A 19,922-nucleotide genomic window follows, 5' to 3' on the forward strand; every position below is an offset into this window, starting at 1 on the left:
CGGAAATGATTGCCTGACTATACAGACCCCTTGGCATCATGGTAGCCCACAAACCCACCAACACACTAAATCAGCAGCTAATGAACTTGAAAGACCCTATACAGACAATGAGCAAAACTAACGTCATTTACAAAATAACGTGCAAGGACTGTAACAAACAAGCAGAAAACTAGCCACCAGGATACATGAACAGCAAATAGCCACAAAAAGACATGACCCTCTCTCACTAGTATCCTCACATACGGATGAGGAAGGACACCACTTCGACTGGGACAAAACATCCATCCTAGAATAAGCCAAAGACACGCATGAGGATTCCTAGAAGTATGGCATCCCAACCGGAACTCTTATCAACAAACACATCAAGTTAGATCCCCACCCCCCCCCGAGAAAAAGAACAGGAAGTGACTTCACGACAGGAAATATCACCACCACAGGAAGTGGCATCACCAACCCAAAGAAACCCACACATACAAATAGAAAGCAGGAATTTTCAGTATTGCTTCGCATGAGGCCCACTGAAGATGTTACCTAGTAGAGTAACGAAACATCTAGAAATGAACCTTTCAGCTCAGCGAGCAAACCTACATCTAAAATCTCAACCTGAGCTACAAATCTTCTCAAAACTTGCTAAGTTTTAAAAGTGGAATCTACTTTACTCCAGTATGAATTTTAAAAACTTACAAGGTAAAAAGCCAATGTAAAAAATATATATTATCTGGTCTACACTAGGCCAGATCAAGGTCTGTGTCTGGGCTCTTCATATGTAACAGTTTGAAAGTACTGAGATTGTCCTTCGCAATCGCAGCAGCAGATTACCACTTCAAACTGTCTGGCTGAGTTATTGAGTTGAAACACACTAATATGGGATGGAGAGGGAGAGAGATATAGGGTTGAAATTGTATCTGGACAGATTGTTCCAGACTTTGGACACATATCACTGACTAGTATAGTTTCAGAATGGCCCCAAGTGTGATTGTTAGTGTGCAGAGTAAGAGGGAAGTGAAATATTAAGGATCCAGAGAAACTAGACATATTCAACAGACAGGTCATGTTTGTTACGTAGGAGTATAAAAATAAAAGATTATGAGAAGGACATCTACAATGCCAACCATGGCACTTCAGAAACGCAGACAGAGGCATTATACATGCATAATGTGGTAGTCTGTACAGGATTCAATAATCAGGGAACAGAGAACCATCTTTCTAAGCAAGATAGAGAGCTCCATCTGACATTATTCTGGCACTTAGTAGGTAAAGAAAATCTCAAATCTGTTTGGAAGGACTTGAGGGGCAGTGGGGAGATGCAATTGATCTACGTTGAGATCAACAACACAGAAAAGAGTGGGAAAGTGGTCTTAACTGCAGAGTGTGGGAACTAGAAGCAAAATTAAATCAACAGGAAATAATCTGAAATGGTAGGCCACAAGGTCCTAAGGTACATGCAAGCTGGCAGAACGATAAGCAGATTAAGGTTTGAACACTTGTCTGAAGTGTGTGGAAAAGAGGGGATGTATTTTATGGGGCATTGGCACCATTACTGAGGGAGAGGAAGGATCAGATGGAAAAGGCAGTCAATTGAATTGAATTGAAATTTGCTGTCACATGTACAGAGGCAAAGTGAAAAGCTTTGTCTTGTGAGCAATACAGGCAGATCACAGTTAAAATGCATAGATAAGTAAATAATTGGTAAACAGCGGCAAAAACAAAAACACAGATACAGGCAAATGTTAAGAGTTTGAGAGTCCATTCAGTATTCTAACGACAGTAGGGTAGAAACTTATGAAACTGGCCGGTGCACGTGATCAGGCTTCTGTACCTTCTCCCTGATGGTAGAGGTTGTAGAAAAACATTGCCAGGGTGGGATGGATCTTTGAGAATGCTGGTGGCCTTTCCTTGACAGTGGGCCTGGGTAGATGGATTCAATAGATGGGAGGTTGGCCTTTGAGACTGTCCAGCCAAGTTCACTACTCTCTGCAACAGTCTGCGATCTTTAATGGTACAGTCGCCATACCAGGTAGTGATGCATCCAGACAGAATGCTCTCGATGGTGCACTTATAAAAGTTGGCAAAAGTATTCACTGTCATACTAAATTTTCTCAAATGCCTGAGGAAGAGACAACATTGTTGGGCCTTTGTAACCAGTGCGTCCACAAGAAGGGTCCAAGAAAGTTTGTTGTGGATGACCACTCCCAGGGCTTAACACCCTCCACTCGTTCCACCTCTTTGCTGTTAACGTGTAGGGGGGCATGAGTAACATCCTGCCGAAAGTCAACGAGTTCCTTGGTTTTGCCGGCATGACAGCTAGGTTGTTCTCAGTGCACCATTTTTCCAGGTCTTCCACCTCCGTCTGTAGTCTGTTTCGTCACCATCTGAGATTCGACCAACTATGGTGGTGTCATCAGCAAACTTGTAAATGGCATTAGTCTGGTATTTGGTGACGCAGTCCTGGGTATATAGTGAGTACATAGGGAGCTGAGTTTGCACCTCTTGGGGGGGGGGGGGGGGGGAAAGAGGGGGGCTCCACTGTTGAGTGTAGTGAGGATGAAATATTGTCCCCAGTCTTCACTGATTGTGGCCTGTGGGTTAAGAAACTGAGGATCCAGTTGCAGAGAGTGGGGTTTAGTCTGAGACCACTAAGTTTAGCAATCAGTCTCAAGAAGATAATAGTGTTGAAGGCTGAACTGTAGTCAATGAATAGGATTCTTACGTAGCTGTTCTTGTGTCATGATGTTCTAGGGAGGAGTGAAGGGCAAGTGATATGGCATCTGGCATGGATCTGCTGGTCTGATAGGCAGTTTCAGGATAGATCAAAAACATGAAAAGGGAAAGAGTAAAGTGACAGCTTGATTGAGCCTATGGCAGTGAAAGCAAAATTGAAACCAAAAGGGGCTGCAACAAGGGAGGAATAAGAAATTAGAGCTAAAGTTCCCTCACACAAGACCAAAGTACATAATGAATAAATTGGACAGACCACAAGTGCAAATTCATGCTGGAGGGTATGACACGATAGCCTTATTGAGACAGAACTGCATGGTGGTAACAAGAGATACCAGGCAGGAATAATGGCAGAGGAGGAGAAGCAGCAACCTGAGTGGCAGAGGATGAAATCATTTCAATAATGGAGGATATAATGTAAAAAAAAACAGTGGAGAACTTTTATGGGTTTTAGGAAATAAAAACGTGATCTAACACTTTAGAGGGAGTTGTCTACTAGGCCCCACACCTGTGCAATGATAAATTGTATGAACATAGTATCATAAGCAGAGTGGGTTTAATAGGTAATTTCAACTTGCATATAGCTTGGAACAAAAATTTCAAAATATCAGAGCGGATGAACTGCCTGAATATGCCCAGAACAGTTTTTTAAAACGATTCCACGGCCAAGAGTCAACAAGGGGAATGCGTAGTAGACTGAGGAATTAATGAATCAAATTTAGCCAACAGTCTAGATATGTATGAATTTTTCTCAATAATAATCCTATGATTGCCTTCAAATGTAGTGTTTAAAAAAGAAAGATGAAACTGCCATTAAGATTCAAGTAAAGCGGACATGAATCCAACAAAATAAATGATCAACAGCAAAACTAAGCAAGTTTCTTAATAGATAAATGATCAGTGGGAGCTGTTCAAAAAAAATCAATCAATATGATACAGAAGCTGATTATATCTCAAACAGCAAAGGACTGACAGAAAAAAAATGAACAACTGAAGTGGCAAGCAATAGCATTAAACAAAAAGGAAAATGTAAACAAAGTCTGTCAAATAAATGGATGAATGGGAAAGGTATAAAGGATGATGTAACAGGTCAAACTGCAAAAAGAGAGTATGACAAGTAACTTGCATGGAATATCAAAATCAACAAAACATTTTACATTTGGCAAATAAGGTGGTCAACAGCATCAGGGCCTCCTTAAAAACTGGTGGTGGTGAAATCATTAATTTAAATAACCAAATCGTAGGCACACTGAATAAATGCAATGCATCAGTAATTATGGAGGAGAAAGACGTAGGCAAAGAAACTAATGTTGATTCAGGAACATGACTCATCAAAATTAACATAAGCAAAATAAGCACAGTTGCACAGTGGTTAACACTGCTGCCTCACAGCATCAGGAACCCAGATTTGAATCAATCTTCAGACGACTATCTGAGTGCAGTTTGCAGAGTGTCTGTGGGTTTTCTCCAGGTGCTTTGGCTTCCTCCCACAGTCCAAAGATGTGTAAGTTAGGTGGACTGGCCATGCTAAATTACCCATAGTGTTCAAGGCTTGGTGGGTTAGCCATGGCAAACGTGGAGTGGATCTGGGTGGGATGCTCTTTGAAGGATCAGTGTGGACTTGATAGGCTGAATGGCCTGCTTCCACATTGTGGGGATATGAAGCATTAATAAGTGAATACCACCAGTGACAGAAGTGTAGCAAGATCACCTGTAAAATTTAAAACAGGCAATTGAGAAAAATGTTTGCAAATCAATGATGGTAAGAGGAATCTGGGAGTGTTGAGACAGGTGTGGGTGCTTAAAATTGGGTCCGAATGAATAGTGAACCAGGTTGAAGGCCTAAATGGCTTTCTCCCATTATCTGATAGGTAAACATCAGTCAACCAGTAGATTGTTTTATATGCAACTTTTGTCTGCTGCCACTCCACAAGAGAGATTTTCGTGAAGTCAATTGCTCCTCTGTTAGTCAGGCCTGATCTCATAACTTGTGAAATACAAGACAGGTCTAGTGCCATTATCCCCACACAATGGACACATTCTGTCAGCAAAATGGGCTCGAATGGTCCCTGACCATCCTGAAAAATGATCTGACTTTCTAAGAAAACAATGTATCCAAAGGATGCATCACCTGAAAGCTGATCCTACAGTATCACATAATAAGCCAAAAATGCTCAAAGTTTATACTTCTTAATATGATTTCAAACATCAAACTATCCACAGTTTCTCTTTCAAACAGCTCAGATTCAAACTTGGCTCTCAGATACCAAATTCATTAATAATCTCGATCCTTCTCCAACCGAAGGAAACGAGAAACAAACTTTATTTAATCTAATACGACCCGATACCAAAAGCTTTCACCATACAGCCCTGCCATTCTGAAAAAGGAGAAAAAGCAGTAGGAACACAAGAAATAGCAAACATCAAGGGTGTAGCTTAACAAAGCTGGACTTTAAAACAACTTTGGATGGTTCTGGTAAAGAACTTTACAAGTTAAACATTATCCTTTGGAGGCAAAATGTACATTAGTGAGATGTTAATCAGCTAATTTGTTCTGCTGACAAGAAATTGGATGTCCCAGGGTGTGTGTTTCTCTGTCTTGCAGGCAGGATGTGACAACCTAAATCACTTTACATTGTGTTTGGGCGGCATGTGACTATGGGGGAATGACAGGAGTTTGTCTCTTGCATGCATGACTGACTGTGATATAAAATACCGTACAAAAAGGAGAACGGTTCCCTTGTTCAGACAGCCTCGCAAAGAGTTTTAAGTGATCCTCCAAAAGCTCGTACTTGCTGCAATAAATTGTGGCTGTTCATAGAAGTTGGCGTATTGCAGTTGCATCAAATGTGTAAGAATCTCAAGAAGTGAACCTAACATTAGCAAGGAGCAATGATTAATCAGCAATGATTAGCAAGGAGCAATGATTAATCATTGCTAAATGAGGAAACAGAGCAGAAGAACATCACAGGCTTAGAACTGTAGTGACATGGATGCTACATGTAATAAACAAGACAATTTGGACCAATTATTTCAGTACCAAGATGGAGACACAGGAAACCAGTTAAATGCAGGAAGCATTATTTTCGTTAATAGACCAATGACAACCCAACTCAAAAAAGGTATCTTATCGAACAGCAAGTGTATTAATTCACTAAGTGCCTGCAACCAAATAAGTATGTCCCATAAACCTTTACAGTTCAGAAGAATAATGTTTGTGCAGGTTATTTGCCAATACAAATCTGAACTATTCCCACTGGACTGCATCTCTCTAGTGTGGTGAAACATCTGGTGCTTTAAATATTTATCCTTGAAAGATGTAAGAGTTTCTACCTCTAAACACTGATGTACAGCATTACTTATTTTGATCACATCTACATACAATCTGCCAAATATCTCTCTTCACTGTAGCAATTTCAATAAAACTTGTTAAAGGGTTTAAGTCTGTTAGCTTTCTGGTTAGTTCTTCAATCCTTGAGTGCATTATTTTGGATTCCCCAGAGTACAATAAGGCTGGATTTACAATGGCCTCTTACAGCACTTTACAACTCATTTGCTAAAAGTTAAACAATTACTGATCAAGAGCAACTATATACAGGTAGTTCTTTAATGCAATGGTTGCATTCTTGTGCAACTCCTCATTGGAAGAAAATCACGCTTGACCTGCACATCTTTGGATGAAAAAAAAATTCACAATAATGGGTGTTTTTGTTACTGCAGTTCAAACTTATTTTTTGGGTGGAGAGATGAAGTATTGAGTCATATGATGTTGTCACAGATGACAATCACACACCGATACAAATATCCACTTTCTCGTCCTCTCAGACACGGGGAGAATGTCTGTGTGGAGTTTTCCAGCCTTGAGGCAGCAGTGCTAACCACTGAGCCACCATGCCACCCCTAATTAGTTGAGGAACTAAGCATTAACCATTGGATGAAATAATAAGGTAACAACTGATAAGGCTAAGGACTAAAGGGATGACGACCTTTGACTCTGAGCTACAATGGATTGAAAAATGACTCACAGCAGTACCATGTGGCCCAAAGTCAAAGTGCATTTTATCTCCTTCCACTGATGTAATTCAATTAACCACATTGAAAACGTGCATGTCATTTCAATGACAACAAAATATAAACACCAAGTGCTAATAAATAAGAGATTCACATTTATTTATTCTAGGAAACAAAGTGTAAAGTGGTCTTAAGTAGCACTCTTATCTTGAGCCATTCTTTGCTGCCCGTGTGTCCCGATTTCAAACATACTATTAATTCCATAAAAATGTCACACAATGGGTGTTTTTGTTACTGCAGTTTGAACTTATTTTTTGTGTGGAGAGATGAAGTATTGAGTCATATGATGCTATCACAGATGACAATCACACACTGATACAAACATCCGCCTTCTCCTCCTCTCATCATAATAAAAAAAAGTCTGTCATGTCCGTGCCACGATTTTATCGTACGAACTGGGAGAGATGTCAGTCAGGCCATGTAGCTTGCCCTAGGACTAGACCCGTTTTGGAGCAGAAAATGGGATAAATCCGAAACGGATCAATCAGTAGTTTAAGGAGCAAAAACAGTTCTCACAATCGAGGAGCGGCTGGACGAAGATGCAATGAATCCTATCCCTGCCTCCCTCTCCCCTGCTCTTACTGCTGCTGATGCGCAATAATTGTGTGTTTGTTGGGAGGTGGGGATAGCTGGTTTAAGGAGAAACATACTGGAAACATCACGCTCAGCAGACATACACACTCAAGTCCTTTATCAAGTAACCGCGCTGTGAACCCGGCCCTCGATCGCCGCAACCATCCCAGACATTCCAAATTGGAATCCAGAGACTCCTGTGGAAAGCAGTGTAATAATTCAACGTTCCAAATCAGAATCCAGAGACTCCCATGGAACACCGTGTAACATCTGAACATTCCATTACCATCTGCAACACTACTCACCCTCAGGCCAAACCGCTCCACTCACCCCTTTCCCCCAATTTGTCACAAGACACGTCCGTCTGCCTGCCTAACCCCGCCTTCGTGCCGCGGTCACCTCTGGGAATTGTAGTCCATTTAACACTATACCCTGTTTTCCCCGTTCCCCTTCCTATGCCAGAAAGGGAGATTACTACATTTCCCATTCAGCACCGCAGACTGCTATTGGAATGCATTCTCCCTGCATTGACTTCCTTGTGAATCCATTCGGCCCCAGCTCACTCCAACGCTATTGGCGCGCATGTTCAGATATCTGCCCTCTATTTGTGCTTCCTCCAGCAGTGTTTACGTCCTACAGCGACGTTTCCGAGGGGAAACCGCCCTGATGGCTCCATTAAATCAGATGAAGTTAGCCCTTTTCTTTATAAAATAGCTAAATAAGAATTTTGGGGGGACTCAAAGAATTGCAGATGCTGGAAATCAGAAACAATAACAGAAGTTGCTGCAGAAACTCAACAGGTGTGGCAACATTTGTGGAGAGAAAACACAGTAAGAACAAATTATTGCAGATGCTGGAATCTGTGCTGAAAACAGCAAATGCTGGAGATCACAGCTGGTCGATACGACGTTTCATCACCCTCCAGGGATGCTGTCTGGCACGCTGTGATCTCCAGGATTTGTTGTTTTCAGAATTAGGCAATATTCTGTAGAAGGGTCATTGCTTTGTGTATACAGGTGCTGCTGAGTTTCTCGAACAATTTCTATATTTTGTTTCTGATTTCCAATGGCTGCAGTTTGAGGGCGGGGAAGGGGGAGGTGCGGAGATACAGGGTCACAATTGTAGATTCGGTCGAGAAAACACTCCACTCAGAGTCTAAGCAGTTGCGTGCATCAGTCAAGCTGAATGGCTTGTTGTTTGGTCCATATTCAATACAATCCAGTTCTTCAGATGTTTGTGGTTATAAAGTATCACTATGGATATGTGAAATCCTCCATACATTCACATTCTGCCCAATATCCATTTGACAAGTGCCTCTCCACCTTCATGAACTAACAACAATACACCTGCTGGACCTATAATGGTTATCACATACAATGAACCAAGTTTGTGAATATGTAAATCAAAAGTTTATTTTTAAGTCCACATATAATAGCGGGAAAGCTGGCAAAAAGCCCCAGTCAGAAGCCCAGCGAGAAACTTCTCTATATTGCAATGGACTAGAAAACACAATTCCTTCCAACCTGTCACCCAGGACATCTGTAGTGTCAGTCAGCTTCCATGCCAGATGAATCAGCAATGAGCTAATCTTTAAAAAGATCCACAGTGGATTAACTACCAGAGCAAAATGGCATAGGAGATTTTTTTCATTAATTAATGGGATGTAGATGTAACAAGGTAAAAACAATGACTGCAGATGCTGGAATCTAGATTCTGTGGGTGTAACAAGTTAAGCCATTATTTACTGCCATCCATAATTGCCTTGGAGAAGGTGAGGGTAAGACGCCTTCTTAGTGAGCAGTGCTTCTGGTGTAGGTACACAAACAATGTAGTTTGGAAAGAAGTTTGAGGGTGTTTTGATCCAGTGACCGTGTTCCATTCAGAATGGCCTTTGACCTGGAGGCAATCCTGCAGGTGTTGTTCCATAGTCCTGTCCTTCTAAGTAGTAAAGGTCACAGATTTAGAAAATGTTATCAAAGAAGCACTATTGAATTACCCTGTAGATTGGATGGACTGCTGTCACTTCGTGTCAGTGGCGAAGGAAGTGAATGTTGAAGGGTGGATGGGGTGCCAGTCAAGACGCTGCTTTGTCCGAGATGGTGTCAAGTTTCTTGAGTCTTGTTGGAGCTGCACCCCCTCCAGGCAAGTGGTGACTATTCCATCACATTCCTGATGTAGGATCAGAGTTACAAATATGTGGTTTAAAGCTTGGGATGGGAGAAATGGGTTTTGTTTTATGGAACACTGGTAAAATTATTGAGGAACGAGGGAACTGTACCACTGGGATGACTTTCAACTGAACTGCATCAGGATAGATTAATGAGAAAGGATGAGGTAATATTGCAGGGTAGTGACACAATTAATGTAAACTAGAGTGTAGCAGGAAGAAATAGAATCTGCAAACCTAAGAATAGACCACCAAATGCGTCAGAGTCAGGAAAAAAGGTAAGATGAGAGGCTGGATCACTTAGGACTGTACTCACTGTCGCTTCGAAGATCGAGGAGGAATGTCATAGAAACATATGGAATCCTAACAGGACAAGACAGAGTAAATGAAGGAAGGGTATTTCCAATGATCAAAGTCTGGAACCAGGGGCCACAATCTAAAGATACAGTACCGAAATTTGGAGAAATCTCTTTATCCAGAGAATGGTGAGCTTGTGGAGTTCTCCCACAGAAAGTGACTGATGCCAAAACATTGAATATTCTCCACAAGAACTTAGATATAGTTCTTAGGGTAAGAACTGATTTGGATGTCTCATTAGAGGGGAAACGAATAAATATAAAAGATCAGAAAAAAACAGACAGCACTAGAATAAGGAATCATAAGGTATAAGATGATTTCAGAGTAAGAATGATGCAAAGTGTGTTTTAGATTTATAATGCACATTAGAAGCTGAGAATTAGAGCAGCAAGTATCTCATTTCCTGATTTTATTAAGCTTGTCCACCATCTAAAAGGCAGTAGTCAGGAATGATAATCTACACTTGACTGGATGGGTACAATACAAGACGCTCAATACCATCCTGGAAAAAACTGCCGGCTTGAGCAGTACCCCATTCACCCTTAATCATTAACTGAGCGGCCCCTACTGGAAGTGTGCTATCTGGATACCAGGAAATGACAGATTGGGCTTGGTTCTCCTCCAACAATGGAGAAACCTAAGACAAGAAATCTGATTTAACTAGGCTAGCCCTTTGTAATTTTAAAGCCTCCTATTATATCATTACATATTGTTTTCTCTTGTTTTAATAAAATCAATCACAATTTTTTAAGTTTGTTGTGTTTGTATTGTATTTCATCCTGCCATGCAGCATCCTTGTGTTTCTGTGATGTCTTCTGTAGGTTAGTTACATTTGGTCTACTCTATCTCCATTGGAAAACTTCACTGGATCAATCTTTTCATACTATTTATATGTGTAACTGTGATCCTGAGTTATAGCAGCCTTCCGTTAACCTTTTTTTAGTTTTGGACAAAAATCAATGTTGCAGCTCCAATCTTTATAACTTCCGAAAATGTGAGAAATGTTTCATAAACTGGTAGAGTCACCTACTGGTGAAACATTGAATTAGACTATTAACTATACAAACTGGTGATATACGGCTAGGTGGAAGTTAATATGTATGAAGTATCACATAGGTCTTGCTTTTTCAGTCATTTTAGCTCTCTAAAGATAGATGTGCACCACCTCTCCCTATATCCTAAAGTAGTTTACTGCCTTTAAAGTAGTTTATGAAATTTAGTCTCTGTGGTAATGCAGAAATTTGCACAGAGTAAACTCCTAAAAACTGCAAATGGTGGTCAAATAATCTGCTTTATTGATTTGGCCAAAGGATAAATATTGACTAAGACATCAGGAAAACCTTCCCCACTCCTTTTTGAGTAATCCCATGCAATCTTTTATATCCATTTGAGATAGCAGATAACTTGGTTTTAACATCTTTCCCAAAAACTGGATCTTTGATATAGCAGCACTCCCGCAGTTGTGCAGAGATAATTGAGTCTAGACTTTGTTCAATAGAACATAGAGTGGGACCTGAATTTTACAACCATATGACAAAGGCAACACTGAGTTTTGAGAGATGACTAATATATCACATGAATGATTTTTATTTTAAAAAACTAAACAAAACCTGGAATCAAAATTATGTAGTAGCTAACATTTACTTATTTTTAAAAATTAATCAATGGAACGTGGATGTTGCTGGCTGGCCAGTCTTTTATTGCCTGACTCTGATTGTCCTTGAGAAGGTGGTAGTGAATTGCCTTTTTGAACCACTGCAGTCCACTTGCTTTAGGTTGATCCACAATGCCCTTAGGGAGGAAATTTCAAGATTTTGACCCAGCGACAGAGAAGCAATGGTGACATATTTCCAGTCAGGATGGTGAATGGCTTGATAGGAAACTTGCAGGTGATGATGTTCCCATGTATCTGCTATCTATGCCCTTAAAGATGGAGGTTTTTATGGATTTGGAAGGTGCTGTCTAAGGAGCTTTGGTGAATTTCTGCAACATATCTCCCACTATCTCCACCTATTGCCAATCCCTAATTACTCCAAAGTTAGTTAAGAATCAACCATATTATTATGGGTTTGGAATCGCATGTAGACCAGACCATGTAAGAATGGCAGACATTGGTGATTCAGAAAGAAAGACCAGTAAAACCTGTGAATGACACATACTGATCCATCTTGCATACAGTACTTCAAAATAGAGGTACAGTGCATCCATTTCCAACATTTTTCTCTTCTGGAAAGCAGATAAGATTTTAGAACAACCAGCAGTTATCACATAATCATCATTGAGCTTTTTTTTTAAATCCAGATTTTTATTGAATTAAAATTTCACCATCTGCCATGGTAGGATTCAAGTGTCTGTCTCCATAATATAAGTTGAGGGATCCTGGATTGTTATTTTATGGACATTACTTTGTCACTGCCTCTCCCAAAAACTTACAGAAGGGTTCCAGCAAATAGGGAAGGTTCACAATCTCAAATCATGAGTGAACATTTATCTTATTGTGGCTTTTGTTTGAATTAAAGAAGAGAATGGGGGTGTGATAGGATTCCAATGTTCATCAAGCAGTAAGCAAAACGTATCACACTAGGACTTGTTCCTTTAAGCTGCCCACATTATTTACAAGTTTTCAAATGTCTTTAGAATGGACCATAATCAATCCTATCTGACACCAGAAAGTGAAATGCATCATGTTACCTTCTTTTGGAAGAAAAAAATCATAGGATTTGGATGCTATGTCAAACTTATACAGTGTACATTCTATTTTAAGTTTCCACATGCTTCAAACAGCTTTAAGCTTTTTTATTTATAATGGCAGTCACTTTGCTTTGCATTTTCAGAAATTGTCAGTGCATAATATATTAATGGAAATTGGCAACAGCATCTGATTCCACCCCTTCCCCTCCTCTGTCTCCCCCATGACTTGCAGACATGATGTCCGATCCAAGTGAGATGGCTGGCTTATTTAAATAACTGGGAACTCAAAATTCAAGAAGTTTGGAGAAGGGGGAAATTCAGCTCCGTTATATTTCCTGATGAATCAACATCTTTTGTTCCAAGCAGCTGGTATCTACACTGACAAACTAAAACTGCCATAGGATGTCACTGCCCCTGTCCTCGTTCCTTTAACAATCCAGAGGCAAGTGGGAGACTGGACTTTTTTTTAGACAAGCAACTTCTTCAATACTTTCTGTGCTACGTCTGAGTCACAATTATTGAAGAAAGCTCAAGAATAGTGTACTAAAGCAGGTTACAACTACACATTAATCTGTCTGTTCTTCTGATCAATCTGTGAAGTATTTCAAATACTTTCTATTTTAAAAGTGTAAAACTGGAAATTACTGGTGATATAAATAACAACTGTGAGAATAACAGATTGCTATGATGATTCTACATTTGCTATTTTTACAGATACATTGATCTATTTATAAGAGGTAGGATAACACAGACAGGTAAGTATTACACCAACCCGTTAAACATTCATCTGCTGTTATCACTGAGAGTATTGACTAACTTCTTTGATCCTGTAAGAACAGGTCATTCTAATGTGCTAGAAAATAAGTCTAATGCAGATGTTTTAAAACATCCAAGTGTGCTTGAAAGTACATTTTGCAGGAAAAATAGTGAATTTTGTGCTCCCAAATAGATTAACCTGACAGCCTTTAGTCTGGAGTTGCAACCTATTATACTGTTATTGATGATTAATGTCACTCATCAAATTTCCTTGTCTATGTTTGTAGACTATTGGCTGTCCCCTGGATACAATGAAGAAGCAAAGTGATCACCACAAATGCAAAAACAAACTGAACACAAAGTGAGAGCAGAGAATTAGAATCAGACAACAGAGCAAATTATTAAATACCGAAATCAGGTCATTTGAAAATTGAAAAAAAGGGAAAAAATCACACCTCAATCCCGAACCTACCTTTCCCCAAAGGAACAATTCCACAAGTCCCACTGACAGATAAATTTGCATAAAACCAATTAATGTATTCATATCCATGAAAAGCTGAAACAGGCAGATAGTGCTAAAATGGAGATTAGAATGTGAACAAGTGGAGTTGGTGTAAGGGAGAAATAATGAAATGTAAAATTAAGTTATACTGCATTGTGCGAATGCAGAGTGCTGTTAATAAAATTGGAATATTTTGACACAGATTGTCATGTGGGATTATGACGTGTTGATAACATAGACCTGGCTCAAGGAAGGACAAGGCTGAGGGTTAAATATTCCTGATTAGAATGTATTCAGAAAAGATGGGAAAGAGAAAAAGAGAAAGGGTGGCACTCTTTTTTAAGGAAAGCATAACACTTCTGGAGAAAGACAATGCTTCAGAGAGTTCAAGGCAACTATCAATTTGGCTGGAGTTAAGGAACAAAAAGGATGCAACTGCATCTACACTTGACTGGATGGGTACAGTACATCAGTCAAGATGCTCAATACCATCCAGGAAAAAAAACTGCCTGCTTGAGCCGCACTCCATTCATCCTTAAACATTTACTGAGTGACCCCTGCTAGAAGTGTGCTATCTGGACACCAGAAAATGACAGACTGGGCTTGGTTCTTCTCCAACAATGGAGAAATCTAAGGCAAGAAATCTGATTTCACTGTCCTTGCCTTTTATAATTTTAAATCCTCCTCTTATATCATTCCATGTTGTTTTCTCTTGTTTTGGAAAGGATATAGGGGAAGGAATCTGCAAAGAAATTACACAGTGGCGCACTTTCATTACCTGTATTTAGACTGGGATAGTAAGAGTGAAGGGACATTGAGGAACAAGTATTCCTAGATGCAACTCAAGAGAATTTCCTGCAGCAGTGTGTAACCAGCCAACAAGAAAGTAGGCACTGTCAACCTGGTTACTGGGAATGAGTTGGGCAAAATAGATCAAGGGACAGAGGAGGAACATTTTGGGGAAAATGATAATGAAATCATAAGTTTTGTGATAACAGTAGAAAATGACATTTGTCAATCCAGATTAAGAATAATCAACGAGCAGGCAGCCAATTTCAATAGGGCAAGAACAGAGCTGAGCCAGACAGACTGGAACCAAAAGTTGGCTGGAAAACAGTAGTTGAACAATGGACTACCATTAAAGAGTAGAAGGTTTGGCACAATCAAGATATATTAACCACGCTGAAAATAGAATGTTCAGAAGGGAAGTGAAGAAGCAAATACAAGAAGCAAAGAAGGATTATGAAGAAGACTGGCAGCTAACATTGGAGGTTGAGGAGTGACCTTATAAAATCATGAGGGGTATAGATAAGGTGAATGGCAGGTGTCTTTTCCCTCGGGCTGGGGATTTCAAGATGAGAGGACATATTTTTGAAAGTGAGAGGAGAAAGATTTAAAAATGACATGAGGGCATTTTTTTTTACACAAAGAGTGGTTCATGTGTTGAATGAACTTCCAGAGGAAGTGATAGATGCAGGTACAACATTTGAAAGACTTCTGGATAAGTAGATAAATAGAAATAGATAAATAAGAAATGTTTGAAAGGATATCGGACGAACACAGGCAGGTGGGACTAGTTTAGTTTGGGATTATAGTAGACAGATTGTCTACCAAACAGGTGGAGTTGGAGTAAGGGAGAAATAATGAAATTTAAAATTAAGTTATATTGCATTGTGCAACTGCAGAGTACTGTTAATAAAACTGGAGTATTTTGACACAAATGGTCTGTTTGACCAAAGGGTCTGTTTCCATGCTGTATGACTTTAATATACAAGAAATTCTGAAGTGTTTGAAAGGCAAATCAAAAGCAGGAATAGTCCTGATTAGATACCACTACGAGGCAAGAGCTGAGGTGTTAAATGAATGCTTTGCTCTTGATTTTACTAACAAGTCAGGTGTTTCCCAGACCATGGCAACTAAGGTGGAAACTCATCACAATATTGATAAGGTGGCAGTATTGGATAAGCTAGTGGTACTTAAAGTTGGAAAGGCACCAGGACTGGATGAGATTCATCCAAGGTTATTGAAGTAAGTGAGAGGCATTAGCAATATTTTTTTTAATCTTTCCTGCATTCGGGAGTGATGCTAGAGGACTGGAGAATTGCAAACATTATGCCCTTGTTCACCAAAGGCTGTCAAGCCAGGCTCAGCAAATGCAGACCAGTCAGTTTAATTTCAGTGATGAGGAAACTTTTAGAAACAATTTTTCAGGATAGAATTAATAGTTGCATGGAAAAATGTTGCCTGATTTAGAAGAATCAGCAAGGATCTTTTAAGAAAAAGTCATTTCTAACTTTTTTTTAAATGAGGTATCAGAAGAGGCTGATGACAGCAAGACCATTGATGTAGTGCACATGGACTGCCAAAAGCTGCTTGATACAGTGACACACAACAGAGTTGAAAGAAAAGTTATAGGTCATGGAATAAAAGGATGGTAACATTGTGGATAGAAAATTTGCTGAGGGACAAGAAACAGAGAGCAATGGGTATTTTTCAGGCTAGTGGACTATTTCTAGTAGAAGTCCTCAGGGGTTGAATTTGAGCCCCTCACTCTTTCTGACATATATAAATGATTTTGATCTCACTGTGCAGGGCACAATTCCAAAGTCTGCAGATATCACCAAAATTTGGGAGCATTGTAAACTGTGAGGAGGACAGTATAAAACTTCAAAAGACAATTCAAATTAACAAACTGGTGGAGTGGGTAAAAAAGTGGCAAGTTAAGTTTTTTTATTCATTCATGGGATGTAGGTATCGCTGGCTATGCTTCCATATCCATCAAAGTTTCACCTGCACTTCCACAAATATCATTTATTGCATCCGTTGCTCCCGATGCGGTCTCCTTTACATTGGGGAGACTGGACGCCTTCTCACAGAGCGCTTCAGGGAACATCTCTGGGACACCCGCACCAATCAACCCCACCACCCCGTGGCCAAACATTTCAACTACCACACCCACTCTGCCGAGGACATGCAGGTCCTGGGCCTTCTTCACTGCCACTCCCTCACCACCCGATGCCTGGAGGAAGAACGCCTCATCTTCTGCCTCAAAGCCCTTCAACCCCAGGGCATCAATGTGGACTTCACCAGTTTCCTCATTTCTTCTCCCCCAACCTTACTTCAGTTCCAAACTTACAGCTCAGCACCATCCTCATGAACTGTCCCACCTGTCAATCTTCCTTCCCACCTATCTGCTCTACCCTCCTCTCCGACCTATCACCTTTACCCCTTCCTCCATTCACCTATTGCACTCTTAATGATCTTCTTCACAAACCCACCCCCTCCCATTTATCTCTCCACCCCTGAGGCTTCCAGTTTCATTCCTGATGAAGGGCTCCTGCCCGAAATGTCAATTTTCCTGTTCCTCGGATGCTGCCTGACCTGTGTGCTTTTCCAGCACCACTCTAATCTTGACTCTAATCTCCAGCATCTGCAGTCCTCACTTTCGCCATTTATTGCCCATCCCGAGTTGCATTTGAGAAGGATGTTGTGAGCTGTCTTCTTGAATTGTTACAAACCATTTAATGTATGGTGAAATGGATCCACAATACCATTAGGAAGGGTTTTCTTGGATTTTGACTGAACAACAGTGAAGGAACGGTAACATATTTCAAGTCAGGATGGTGAGGGGAAGTTTCAAGTGATGGTAATCCCACATATAGAGTCATAGATTCATTGAGATATACAGCATGGAAACAGACCCTTCGGTCCAACCTGTCCATGCCGACCAGATATCCCAACCCAATCTAGTCCCACCTGCCAGCACCTGGCCCATATCCCTCCAAACCCTTCCTATTCATATACCCATCCAAATGCCTCTTAAATGTTGCAATTGTACCAGCCTCCACCACATCCTCTGGCAGCTCATTCCATACACGTACCACCCTCTGCATGAAACAGTAGCCCCCTTAGGTCTCTTTTATATCTTTCCCCTCTTACCCCAAACCTATGCCCTCTAGTTATGGACTCCCCGACCCCAGGGAAAAGACTTTGTCTATTTATCCTATCCATGCCCCTCATAATTTTGTAAACCTCTATAAGGTCACCCATCAGCCTCCGACGCTCCAGGGAAAACAGCCCCAGCCTGTTCAACCTCTCCCTATAGCTCAAATCCTCCAACCCCGGCAACATCCTTGTAAATCTTTTCTGAACCCTTTCAAGTTTCACAACATCTTTCCGATGGAAGGAGACCAGAATTGCATGCAATATTTCAACAGTGGCGTAACCAATGTCCTGTACAGCCGCAACATTACCTCCCAACTCCTGTACTCAATACTCTGACTAATAAAGGAAAGCATACCAAACGCCTTCTTCACTATCCTATCTACCTGTGACTCCACTTTCAAGGAGCTATGAACCTGCACTTCAAGGTCTCTTTGTTCAGCAACACTCCCTAGGACCTTAGTGTATAAGTCCCTAGTGTATAAGTCCTGCTAAGATTTGCTTTCCCAAAACGCAGCATCTCGCAATTATCTGAATTAAACTCCATCTGCCACTTCTCAGCCCATTGGCCCATCTGGTCAAGATCTTGTTGTATTCTGAGGTAACCCTCTTCGCTGTCCACTACACCTCCAATTTTGGTGTCATCTGCAAACTTACTAACTGTACCTCTTATGCTCGCATCCAAATCATTTAATTAAATGACAAAAAGTAGAGGACCCAGTACCAATCCTTGTGGCACTCCACTGGTTACAGGCCTCCAGTCTGAAAAACAACCCTCCATCACCACACTTTGAGCCAGTTCTATATCCAAATGGCTAGTTCTCCCTGTATTCCATGAAATCTAACCTTGTCCTTGGAAGGACTGTCTAAGTGGCTTTACTAAATGCCTGTGCTGTTCCTTGTAGATGGTAAAACTCTAAAGCTTGCTAGACACTTCAGAAGCCACTTAAAAGTTGATAATATCATTGTGGTATTGGGGACTCATGTAGGGCAGACCAGAAAATAATGGCAACTTCCTTCTCTAAAGGATATTCGTGAACTAGGTGGTATTTTTCAACAATTGACAATGGTTTCAAGGTCATCATTAAAATTATTTGTTTCAGATTTTTAAAAATTGAATTCAAATTCCACAATTGGCATTCAAACCTGGGTTCCCAGAACAATAACTGGGTCATTAGATTATTAATTCAATGCAGATAAGAGATCTGATACCAGCTAGACCTGACCAAGCCCTGTCCCCCATCCCTAAGCAATCCAACACTTACTTAGTTCTATGGCATCTTATCTATCTGGTGTCCTACCTGCCTGACATCCTTTCACTGTCAGTCTATCCCACTTTTTCTTCCATAATTATCCTTTTACAGAAGTTGTGGTGACCTACACTGGTGGCTAATTAAATCACAGATTATGGCATCTACACCTGTAGAAAAGGAGGCATGGTTTGACTTCTTTCGGCTACCCTGAACTAAGAGAAACTGTTGGATTTCAGGTATGCCTTCATGTTTCTGAAGATGTCATGATTGGAATTTGAGCCAAAAGTAGTGATATAAAGGCCATAATCTCTCAGTCTGATTCATCAATGGAAAACACAGAATGGTGTGAAGTTAGTCATAGTCATAGACATATCCAGCATGGAGACAGACCCTTTGGACAATCTCATCCATGCCAACCAGGTATCCTAAATAAACCTAGTCTCATTTGCCAGCTTTTGGCCCATATTCTTTTAAACGTTCCCTACTCATATACCCATCCAGATACTTTTTAAATGCTTAATTGTACTCACCTCCACCACTTCCTCTGGCAGCTCATTCCATACACCCACCACCCTCTGCATGAAAAAGTTGTCTTTTAAGTCCCTTTTAAAACTTTCTCCTCTCATCTTAAACCTATGCACTCAAGTTTTGGAGTCACCCACCCTGGGGAAAATACCATGTTTCCTTATCTTATCCATGCCCCTCATGATTTTATAAATTTTGTATGGTCACTCCTCAGCCTCTGATCCTCCAGTGAAAATAGCCCCAGCCTATATTCAGCCTCTCCTGATAGCTCAAACCATCCAATCCAGGTAACATCCTTGTAAATTCATATATCAGGGAGACCAGAACTGTATGCAGTATTCCAACACTGGCCTAACCAATGTCCTGT

At 40.5% G+C, this 19,922-nt stretch overlaps 1 protein-coding gene across 1 annotated transcript in view; it reads right to left on the reverse strand.

Moving 5' to 3' along the window:
* plekhb2 (pleckstrin homology domain containing, family B (evectins) member 2) overlaps positions 1-7,800 on the reverse strand; it is a 30,157-nt gene extending 22,357 nt beyond the window's left edge. Inside the window, exon 1 of the mRNA XM_072572903.1 lies at positions 7,668-7,800. The gene's annotated coding sequence lies outside the window, so the exon portion shown is untranslated. The remainder of the gene's footprint in view (positions 1-7,667) is intronic.
* Positions 7,801-19,922: the final 12,122 nt, after the last annotated feature.

Source organism: Chiloscyllium punctatum, chromosome 6 (genome assembly GCF_047496795.1).
Source record: "Chiloscyllium punctatum isolate Juve2018m chromosome 6, sChiPun1.3, whole genome shotgun sequence".
Taxonomy (NCBI): domain Eukaryota; kingdom Metazoa; phylum Chordata; class Chondrichthyes; order Orectolobiformes; family Hemiscylliidae; genus Chiloscyllium; species Chiloscyllium punctatum.